Below are 10,572 nucleotides of genomic sequence, written 5' to 3'. Positions count from 1 at the left end.
TGGTGTGAGTGTATATATATATATATATATATATATATATATATTAGTTATTATTATTGTGGTCTTTGTGCCATTTATTGCTGTATTTTTCTGTATTCTTTTTGTTTATAACTATATTTCATTTTTCTGTTTCATTAATGAATTTCCTAGTCACATGTTGACTGCATAAATTATTATTGTTTTCCAGAAACCTTTGAAGGGAAACACATTTTTTATGCTTTTCTTTTTAATAATTAGGATAATTAAAAAGCAACAAGCTGACACATTCAGGGCTCCAGAATTGACATGCGAATTGACATGCTTATTAAAAAAAAAGCCAGAACATGAGAATGTGCAAAATGAGAGCTCGGGCTGTGCCGAAGCTGTGGGTAATTGAGACTGATTCCCGGTGCAGGGGCTCTGCACAGCTGGCAGATTGTGGGCTCAGTGGAGGTGAGCAGTGAACTGACCATCCAGTGTCCGTGTGTGTGTGGCTGTGCTGGTAAAGACAAATGAATTCAGTTTACAGGGCCTCAGGTGCTTAGACTCGGCTCGTCGTATCGCTGCTCTGGAATTTTCCCTCGGCCGCTCACAGGCCATTCCTCAGAGAGAGAGAGAGAGTATTGATTTGTCCCCTCCTTTCCAGAGCGTTGTTTCAATATTCTGGGTGAATGATAAAATGCGTCTGTTTTGTAAAAAGGCTCTCAGCTTGCTTTTTGCTGTGATATGACATTTATCTAAATATACTTGGATGTAAAATAGGATCATTAGAGGTTCCTCGTCCTTTTTACCCTCTTACTTGAAGAGGCTGAATACATTAGGCAGTACAAAGACATCTACCTCTGTAACAGAGGCCTGGCCTATATTTGAACACTGTCCTAACATGAAAAATCAATGCAATTCTGGCATCATACATGAAGTGGCAAGGTTTGTGAAGCATGACTTACTGGGAATTTTGGGATGGGGGGTTCTATACAAGCAGGCGTTCATTACTTTCTCATTATTATTATAAGGGCCTTTGGCTGCCTCAGACAATATGACCTTGAGATGTTTTTTTTGTACTTGTCAGTGGGATGCTTTGAAGTAGTGGGGGCTCCAAGGGACTCGATAGCAACCCAGGAGAGGGATTAATGTGTTACTTGGCTCCTTACGTTTGTACAGATCGGACAGTGCTTGAAGATAAACAGTATAAAGCATGTTTGTGTGTAGGTGTGTGTGTTGCACACATTTTGTCGTGTCTGTTTGCATGTGTTGGGGAGTAATCACAGGTTCTCAGACGCCCATCCTCCACACATTAAATGATCGCACACAGAGCTGTGTCTCTTACTCTCTCCTCTCATCCATATTTCCCTCACTGGCCACTTTCCAGTGCTGAGGAGCTTTATAATTGGGTGAAATTGAGCATTAATAACATTGAGCTGGGGCATTATCTGAAGAAGTATGCGGAAGGAGAACACTCAGTCACACTGAGACTGAAAAATAAAGACTAGTGGTTTGGCAGCTCTCTGTCAAGGTTTTGTTCTGGGTACTCAAGTCTCGTGTCATGCAGTGTCACCATGTTTCCGCTATTGTTGTGTTCATGAAAGGTTTTTCTGAGTAACAGATGAATTATATTTTTGGTTTAGAGAGCGTTGCCCTCAATGAATTAGTTTACCCAAAAAGAAAAATGTCATAATTTCCTTGCCCTCATGTCATTCCTAACTTTTCTTTCTTCTGTTGAACATAAAAGGTGAAATTCTGAAGAATGTACTGGTTGTTCTTTTTCATGCAACAAACAGGAATGAAGATTTCTAGCTCAAAAATTATGCAAAAGCATCACAAAAGTGGTTTGTTGGACATTTTGTTGTTTTGAACCCACACAATAAGTTTATGTGATTTAGAAATATTCAAACCATTGTTTACAAACTTCCCCTCCAGTGAGCATTTAACTGTTGTTGCTGGATCATTGAGTCAGTGAGTTGAAATTGAGAACCAGATCATTCTGATTAGTGCATAAATAATTCAGAGTGGTTATATAAAATGGATTAACCGATTCATTGAACTGATCAGAATGATTCATTCATGAATCAATCAACCACAAAAGTAACATTACATAAAGCTCTTGTACGACTTTAGAACACTTTGTCACTGTTGTCTTTTTTTGATGGTTAAAAGCTGTTGCTGTATTTTAATTGCATTTCTCAGCAGAAAAAGTCATATTGGCTTGAAAAGACAAGAGTAAATAATGACAATTATTATTGGATGAGTTAACAATTTTATCGATGCAACCATTTTGCTTTGTTTTTGTTAGTTTTGATCAGTAGGGTGCTTTTTGACTGTTATCCAGTCATATGCTAATATAGGCAGTGTTTTATTGGGTCATTTGCAGTACTGGCTTGTGAAATATCCCCTTGTTAAATACATTTATTGTTGAAGCAGCCAATGACAGGCCAGTAACTAATTGTGACTATGACGTCTTGTCATGTGCTATTTTATAGGTCCTCTGTTGGAGTCACTCTGAATGAATGGTAACAGAATACCCTACTTAAGATAATTAAAGTTACTTCAACATAAATGACTTGGGATAATATATCTCTTACTGACAGAACACTTTAGATCAGTGGTTCTCAACCTTTTTTTCCACCGGGCCGCACTATGGTCCAAGTGCAAGTCTCGCGGGCCGCACGCATATCATTTACATATTACGTCAGCAATACAAACCAACCTGATTTATAATATTATAGCCTAAATATTACGATATCTAATCGATTACATTCATTGAAATAAATAAATAATTCTACTCCCCATAAATAACACCAAAATTGTGTTCAGCACGGTGGGCCGCATTTGAATTCGTGACGGGCCGCGGGTTGAGAACCACTGCTTTAGATCATGGCCTTGGCCTAGATTTTTCTTACAGTAGCATTATATATTATTCCTTGCTGGGTCTTCAGGTTAATATTCACTGGTTAAACATCACTTCAGCATTTACAGTCCATGCACGTGAAGTTTCACCTTCCAAAATGTTTTTATAAATTCAGAGTAGTTGTATCTCCACTAAGAGGTCTATTGATTGGATTAGCAAAGAGAATGGGTCACCTCTGAGGTGCAGGTACTACATTGATAAATTACCTCCTTTGAGATAATTTTACCCTGCTAATTTTGTGCCAGGCCTTTGTTTTAATGGGATTACATGCTGCCCAACCCTTTTGATAAAAACAAGCCACCATACATATATCCTGAGCAAAGGAGTTTGGAATTGATACTGTAGATAGTGTTGATGAGATCGAATCGCACCCATTCTTTCTTACTTTTGTGGTTAAGACCTCTTGATAAGACCTCTCTATATGGTATCATAAAAGAAGCATTCTCTCTATCTCGTTTGTGATGCCCTCTTCTAAACTAAAAGACTTTCACCAGGGGTGGTCGTTTGTTAGCATACCTTACAGTCACTGTATGACCTCAAAATGTCTTCTCCACAGTCTGGACCTCCTGTTGTAGGAGGAGCGAGCTTCCTAACAGATGCACTGGGTGGAGCGCCATTCAGCTTCCCACCACCAAACCTGAACTAGCAGCTGATAGAGGCAGAAATGGGTCAAGATGATGTTACCTGGTGCTTCAGCTGAACTTTTTAGACCAGAGTTCCTGAGGAGAAATGGATTAGGCAATTATACAGCTGAGGCTGGGCTCTATCTCCTAAGCCTGTTAGCTTTGCCTGTGCACAGGTTTCTGCAGATAAGTGACCATTCTTCTTTCTCGCAGTAAGTGCTGTCAGTGCTGCAGGAGTCTCACTCTGTAAACCCAGCTCTTGGACTTGCAACAGCTTAGAGGCTTCAGTCCCGTTTAATTAAAAAAAAAAAACTTTTTAAAGAAATTGTTCACCCAAAAATGAAAATTCTGTCATTTATTCACCCCGATGTCTTTACAAACTCTGATGCTGCTGTTTAGGCCATTGAACACATGCAGTACTTTGCACAGATTTTCCCATCGTTTACATCGTTTATACTATAATACTGGCTATCAAGCTCCAAAAAAATCTAATTATGCACTCTATTTCAAGTCTTCTGAAGCCATATGATGTTTTTGTAAAGAACAGACTGAAATTTAAGTCATAGTTTAGTTTCAAATCAAAATCATTGCAATGCAGAACATGAGTGATTTAGACTCTTAAATCAAATATGATGCAGATTGGATGTCAGTAACATCAATTGTTATTTGGTCACAAGAACCAGTATTATGACTTAAAAGCTGCACCATATTTGATTTGAGAGCTGCAAACTGATTTGAGAGTGAATAATGAATTAAATGTCATGGTATGACTTTGGAAGACTTGAAAATGGTGCTTTTATGACTGTTTTGGAGCTTTTGTTTACCATTTATTGCAACTGTATAGAAAATGGACATAAATTTTTCCTTTTTGTGTTTCGCAGTACAAATACCAGAATACAGATTTGGAAATAATAGGTTGAGTAAATAATGAAAGAATTGTCATTCTTGGGTAAACTACGTCTTTAACAGTGAAATATGTGACAGTAACAATCCAAACACTAGAACAGGCCGTAATTTGAACTTGAACATTTACATTTATTCATTTAGCAGACGCTTTTATCCAAAGCGACTTACAATTGGGAAATACATCAAGCGATTCATCTTAAAGAGGCATATAAACACAGGAAGTGCTCGTCATACCAAGTTTCAAGCATTGTTCAAATAAGTACAAGCTAGACAGAGAAAAATGAAAGAAAAGAGAAAGTTTTTTTTTTTTTAGGATGAAGTCAGACAGTGACGAAAGAGGTGAGTTTTCAGCTGTCGCTTTAAAAATGTCAGGGAATCAGCATTCCGGATAGGGGATCTCAGACTTCTGGAGGGAATGTAGATTCGTAAGAGTGAATGGAAGTAGGCGGGTGCTGAGCCTGAGGCTGTTCTATATGCAAGCATTAGTGTCTTGATCTTGATGTGAGCCGCAACCGGTAGCCAGTGCAAGGAGATAAAGAGAGGTGTGCCGTGGGCTCTTTTGGGCTCGTTAAAGACCAGTCGTGCCGCTGCATTCTGAATCATTTGTAAAGGTAAACATTCTAGTCACCAGTGGAGGACAGATCAAGCTGGCTGATTTTGGTCTGGCTCGGATCTACAGCTTTCAGATGGCTCTTACTTCTGTGGTGAGTAAAGGGGTTGCACAAGTGTCTGAAGCAGCAAAATTTTTTTTAAAATTTCATATGATGTCATAAAAATGCCACACACACAGACAGGTGACACACGTCAAACATTTCTCTTTGTAGCCTGAAGTACAGTACATGTATTTAATGTATTTGATGTCGTCTTGGTAGCTTTAGTAGTGTGACATGCAATCATACATACAAATAGATCCCTTGAGACAGATATGGGTGATGTCCAATCAGATGTAGCACTGAAAGACTACCCATCAGACATATGCCTGAAAACGAGTGTTTTTTTTTTAAACATTTACATTGTCATTTTGCAGACGCTTTTATCCAAAGCGACTTACAGTTGGGGAATACATAAAGCGATTCTTCTTAAAGAGGCAAACAGATACAGGAAGTGCTTGTAATACCAAGTTTTTAGACATTGTTCAAATAAGTACACGCTAGAAAGAGAAGGAATAGATAAAGAGAGATAATTATTATTATTATTTTTTTTTTTTATGATGATGAAGTCAAGTAGGTTCGAAAGAGATGAGTTTTCAGCTGTCGCTTGAAAATTGTCAGGGATTCAGCATTCCGGATAGGGGTGGGAAGATCATTCCACCAGCCAGGAACGGTGAATGAGAATGTTCTGGAAAGTGATTTTGAGCCTCTCTGTGATGGTACCACGAGGCGTCGCTCACTAGCGGATCTCAGACTTCTGGAGGGGATGTAGATTCGTAATAGTGAGTGGAAGTAGGCGGGTGCTGAGCCTGTGGCTGTTCTATATGCAAGCATCAATGTCTTGAACTTGATGCGAGCCGCAACCGGTATCCAGTGCAAGGAGATAAAGAGAGGTGTGCCGTGGGCTCTTTTGGGCTCGTTAAAGACCAGTCGTGCCGCTGCATTCTGAATCATTTGTAAAGGTGTGACTGTGCATGATGGAAGTCCAGCCAGAAGAGCATTGCAGTAGTCCAGCCTAGAAATTACAAGGGCCTGGACAAGAAGTTGTGCAGCATGCTCCGTTAGGAAGGGCCTGATCTTTCTACATTTCAACTTGAATGAATTGTCTCTAATGTAGGACATTTATCATACATTTTCAGAGCCAACTGAGATTCACGAAAGTACACATGCATAAATAAGTATATTTCTAATCCAGCCTTATGCCATGTTTAATAAAGAAGAGGCTGTTTCCCTTGAGGTGCTGTTGTGAGTTTAGTCTTAGATTAATAATGAGATTTTAGACCGTTATTTTTCCAGTGCTAAGAGCATCTTTGCGTGACTGCTTTCGTATTTTCAACTGAGAAACAAAATTAGTCTTTTTTTTTTTTTTTTAATACTCTCTGTGCTTTATTTAATAAAACATTTAAATACCCAGAGGAGTTCAAAGCGAAAGCAACACAAAGGAATGAATGGGCTTTTTGAATACCTTGCATCTGAAGTCATGCCTGAACAGTCAAGAAACACAGCAAATTCAGTGCAACAATAGCATTACATTATGACCACTTTCCTGAGAAATTAAACTTGCCACAAAATGTCTCTCTGCAGAAAAAAAGTAAAAAGAAAAACATGACTAATCCATAGGATTAGTACAATTGTCTTTTTCTAAAGTATCCTCTCAATAATCCTCAATTTCTTAAAGCCTAGTGCTCTTTCAGACAGCTGTGGAGGTAAAAAAAAAAAGGCAAATTGCTTGGCAGAAACGAGTAAGTGCGTCTGTGCCGTCTAGATTGGTCTGCATGCCAACAGGAAGTGAAGTCTTTATGGCGTCTCTCTGTTTATCTTGTCCCCTGGCCTATTGAGACCAATTACCATGACCAGCCGAGCCTGACAAGGAGATTTCATGCATCAGGGGGCCAGGAAGTCAAAGGTTTCCTGTACTTTGGGGTAAAAAAATGATTCGCCGCTATAAGACACAGACGAAAACAGGAGTTGGAATGGAAATGGAAATGGAGACAAAGCGAGGCAGTAATGGTGCCTCTGATTTTATTCTTACTACTTTCAACAGCCATTAAATTTTTATATACTGATGCAAGTATCCATAACCACAGTGCTTTCAGAAAAAATCAAATGAACTTAAAGGGGTCATATGATGCGATTTCAATTTTTCCTTTCTCTTTGGAGTGTTACAAGCTCTTGGTGCATAAAGAAGATCTCACTGGATAGCTGGCCAATCACAGCACACCTTGCTTTTCAGACTGATGAGCTTTGTAAAAATCGACGCGTTTCAGAAAGGCGGGGCATAGAGGAGAAACAATAATGTACAGTATGTGGAAAATGTGTTTTTTGAACCTTAAACCGCACATTTCATTACACCAAATACACCAAATAATGTTCTTTTTAGCAACATCATATGACCCCTTTAATGGGGATATGTTTCCATTCACCTTTGTTAAATACCTAAAGATTCCTGTGAAGCAGTTGCACAGTAAGTCAGCTCAGAGATTCTTTTATACGTGCTGTGGGTGCAAAGAAAAGAGCAGATGTTGTTTATGGCATGAACAAAAGCCCTCAGATATTCATTGCATCAGAATTCCTGTCTGTCCCTATTTGTTGTGCTCCATCCTTCACCTCCATCCACTTCATTCTGTCCACAGGGGCTATGTCAGGTCGCCCATATAGATGTTACCCTGTGTTGAACCCTTCACCTGCATAGTGACTAGAGTACAGAATGACTGGAATACAGACAGGAGTATTAAGTACTTGAGTGATTATATGTCATTGCATATACTTTTCACTTAATTTTTAAAGCAAAAAAACTTAATCTAGTGGCTGTGTGTGGAACACACTTAGCATTTCAGTCAGGGTTTAAAAGTGTCAAAAACAACTCCTAATCGCCAAGTGACACTGTGAGACTAACCAGCTGGCTGATGACATATGGCACTGTGTTAATTTACACGCAAGTAGCTCATGATCTGGTGTTTCCAATGTCTCGGAGGGGCTCAGTAAATGTTAGCAGTAAAAAGTTAGCAGTACATGCTGCTTTACATGAACCATCTCTGCAAGCTCTGAGAGTTTGGGTTTCTTATAAGGTGCATTTGAAAATGCAATACACGCCAACCACCTTTCCAAATTTGTAATGAGAATTGTTTATAAAAGAGAAGCTGTAAGTTCTTCCAATGGTTTTCTGCCAAAATAAAAGCTCTATAGTTTAATGTTTGAAAGCAAAGAAATTAAGACCACCATAATTATTGTAATTTTACTGTTGTTCTGTAAAAAAAATTATTATTAATATTAAATACTTTTTATTTTTATTTTACAGTATTACTGCAAATTTGATATAGTTTAAATAATAATCAAATAAAAACAGTTTTTTGTTATTATTATTATTACTACTGTTGTTGTTGTATAGTCATATTAAATGGGGAAAAAGAGGTTTTCCTTTTTTTATACACTTAGCTAATCACATTGTATTTAAAACAGCCAAAAAAAGCTTTATTCTTACCCATGATAGTGTTATCTTCAATTTTTCTTCTCAAGTAAATTCAAATTAACATGTTTGGGCTGTTTTACTGGAAAACATTAAACATATAATTAATAAAATGATTTTGTTAGAAGTGTTATGTGTTACAGTGTTCTGTCAGCTTTTATGAAGGTTTTTATTGTTAAATACTTCAGTTCAAGTACATGTTGAAACTTTTGGCTATATACTTTGACTTTTAATTGAGTTTAAATTTTGCAACACAGTGCCCTTACATTAAGTATAATTTCTCAGAACTTTTTACATCTTTGAATACAAGCACATACCGGTCCTGTCACAGATTACAAGAGTTATGACAGATGCTTCCATCGACAGGTCCATCACTGACTCACACACACTTGGCTCACTCTGTGGTTATGAAATATCAAGACAGATCTTCAACCAGCTCGCTGTTGTTTGTCAGTTTTTGCAGTGGGCTCTGTTACCATGGTAATTCAGATGAGTGAAAGCGTTGCACTAATGTTTGTTAGTGTAGTTGAGGCGTGGAGGAAGAGGGAAGGTAATGATTGTGGCCACAGATGTTTCCAAATGACCCGTTTGTAGCCATTTTCCTCTTTGCCAAAAATTTGAATAGGCTGGATGTTCCGTTTCTCTGTCGTAAGGGGCAGAGGAGGTGTGAAGTCTGCAGGGAAAACCACTTCCAGCGAGTCAACACTAGATTGAAAAAATTCATCCGTTGAAAGAAATAAAAAAAGAGCTAAATATCTTGCTTTTTGACAGCCAGCCAAATCAGAACAGACAAGTCCAGTCTTTCTGTCTCTGACGCACACACACTCACTCCTTCACACATACACTTACATATCGCTTTAGCACTTGCCTCGGGCCACCTTGAGGGCTTCCAGCCTGTATAGCAATGGGAGACTGACAGCGTGTATCCACTAGAGGGGAGGTGAGGCTGAGATCCTCAGAACTGACTTCGCATACTTTCCACCTGCACCTCACTGAGAGAATGATTCCTTGCTGTGACTTCTCCACTGCCTCCCACATATGTGAACAGATCAGTGTCAGTGTTGTGGAGTAACTCGCTAAAAGTAACGACGCTACTACCTGAGCTACATTTTTCAAAACTGTGTAAGTTTTACAGTAACAAGCTACTTTTTGCAAAGCGAGTGTATAAGCGACCTATAGGGGTGTAACTGTACGATACTGACGTCACGGTTCGGTTCAGTGACTTAACAAGTCAGCCCTGGGCTTATATGCAAAAAAACATTTGTACAGCCCCCCCAAACGTTATAGTTTAATGTAGGCTCCAACGCTCCTTATTGTCATGTTTTCTGAGGTAAATAACATTACATGACTATTCACTAGCGCTTCACGGACAGCTTACCTCGCGCATGAAATCAGTCGCAGGCCAGCAAATCACTGAGAACGTGCTACAATCGTGACGAGTCATAGCAACAGAGCGGAGGCGAGAAAGCTGCGGAGAATCAGCTCGCCCGGAAGCAACCGCAGCTGGTAGATTTAAAGAAAATTACTGCCGTTTGGCAAATAAATCATTTTACGTATACTTATTCCTAACTCTTTAAGCTTTAAGTTACATTTCAAATGACAAGGGATCAACTTATAACCATGTTTATATGAATTATCCCGTGAACTTATTCTCTCAAATGGCCTGGGTATGCGGAGCATTCGCAGCCTATATGGACGGAACGCCACTGGTATATATCCTTTGGTTTATCTTTTTCATGAGGCATGACGGTGCTATGTGTAAAAGCACATTGTCTCTCAGTGCTCCATATGGGCCATATTCCCCATCCCCAGAATCGTTATTCAGCCATTACGTTTAATTATCACATAGAGACTTTCTTTAATTCAAGTGGCCATCAGTTCAGTACAGGGCACATGAGAAAAGGAACGCAAGGCTGCCTAAATGATCTTTTCCCCCTCCATTTCATTAGCTCAAGTGCCTCAGTGCTGAAATCCGATTGTCTCGCTGTTTTATTTCCCCTGTGGGTCTGTTGCCGTACTGTGGGTCATTTGTGTGGCTTAGAC

This window comes from Sinocyclocheilus rhinocerous, unplaced genomic scaffold (assembly GCF_001515625.1).
Source record: "Sinocyclocheilus rhinocerous isolate Xijiao unplaced genomic scaffold, SAMN03320098_v1.1 scaffold662, whole genome shotgun sequence".
Classification (NCBI taxonomy): Eukaryota; Metazoa; Chordata; class Actinopteri; order Cypriniformes; family Cyprinidae; genus Sinocyclocheilus; species Sinocyclocheilus rhinocerous.
Note: the sequence above shows the minus strand (reverse complement) of the source record.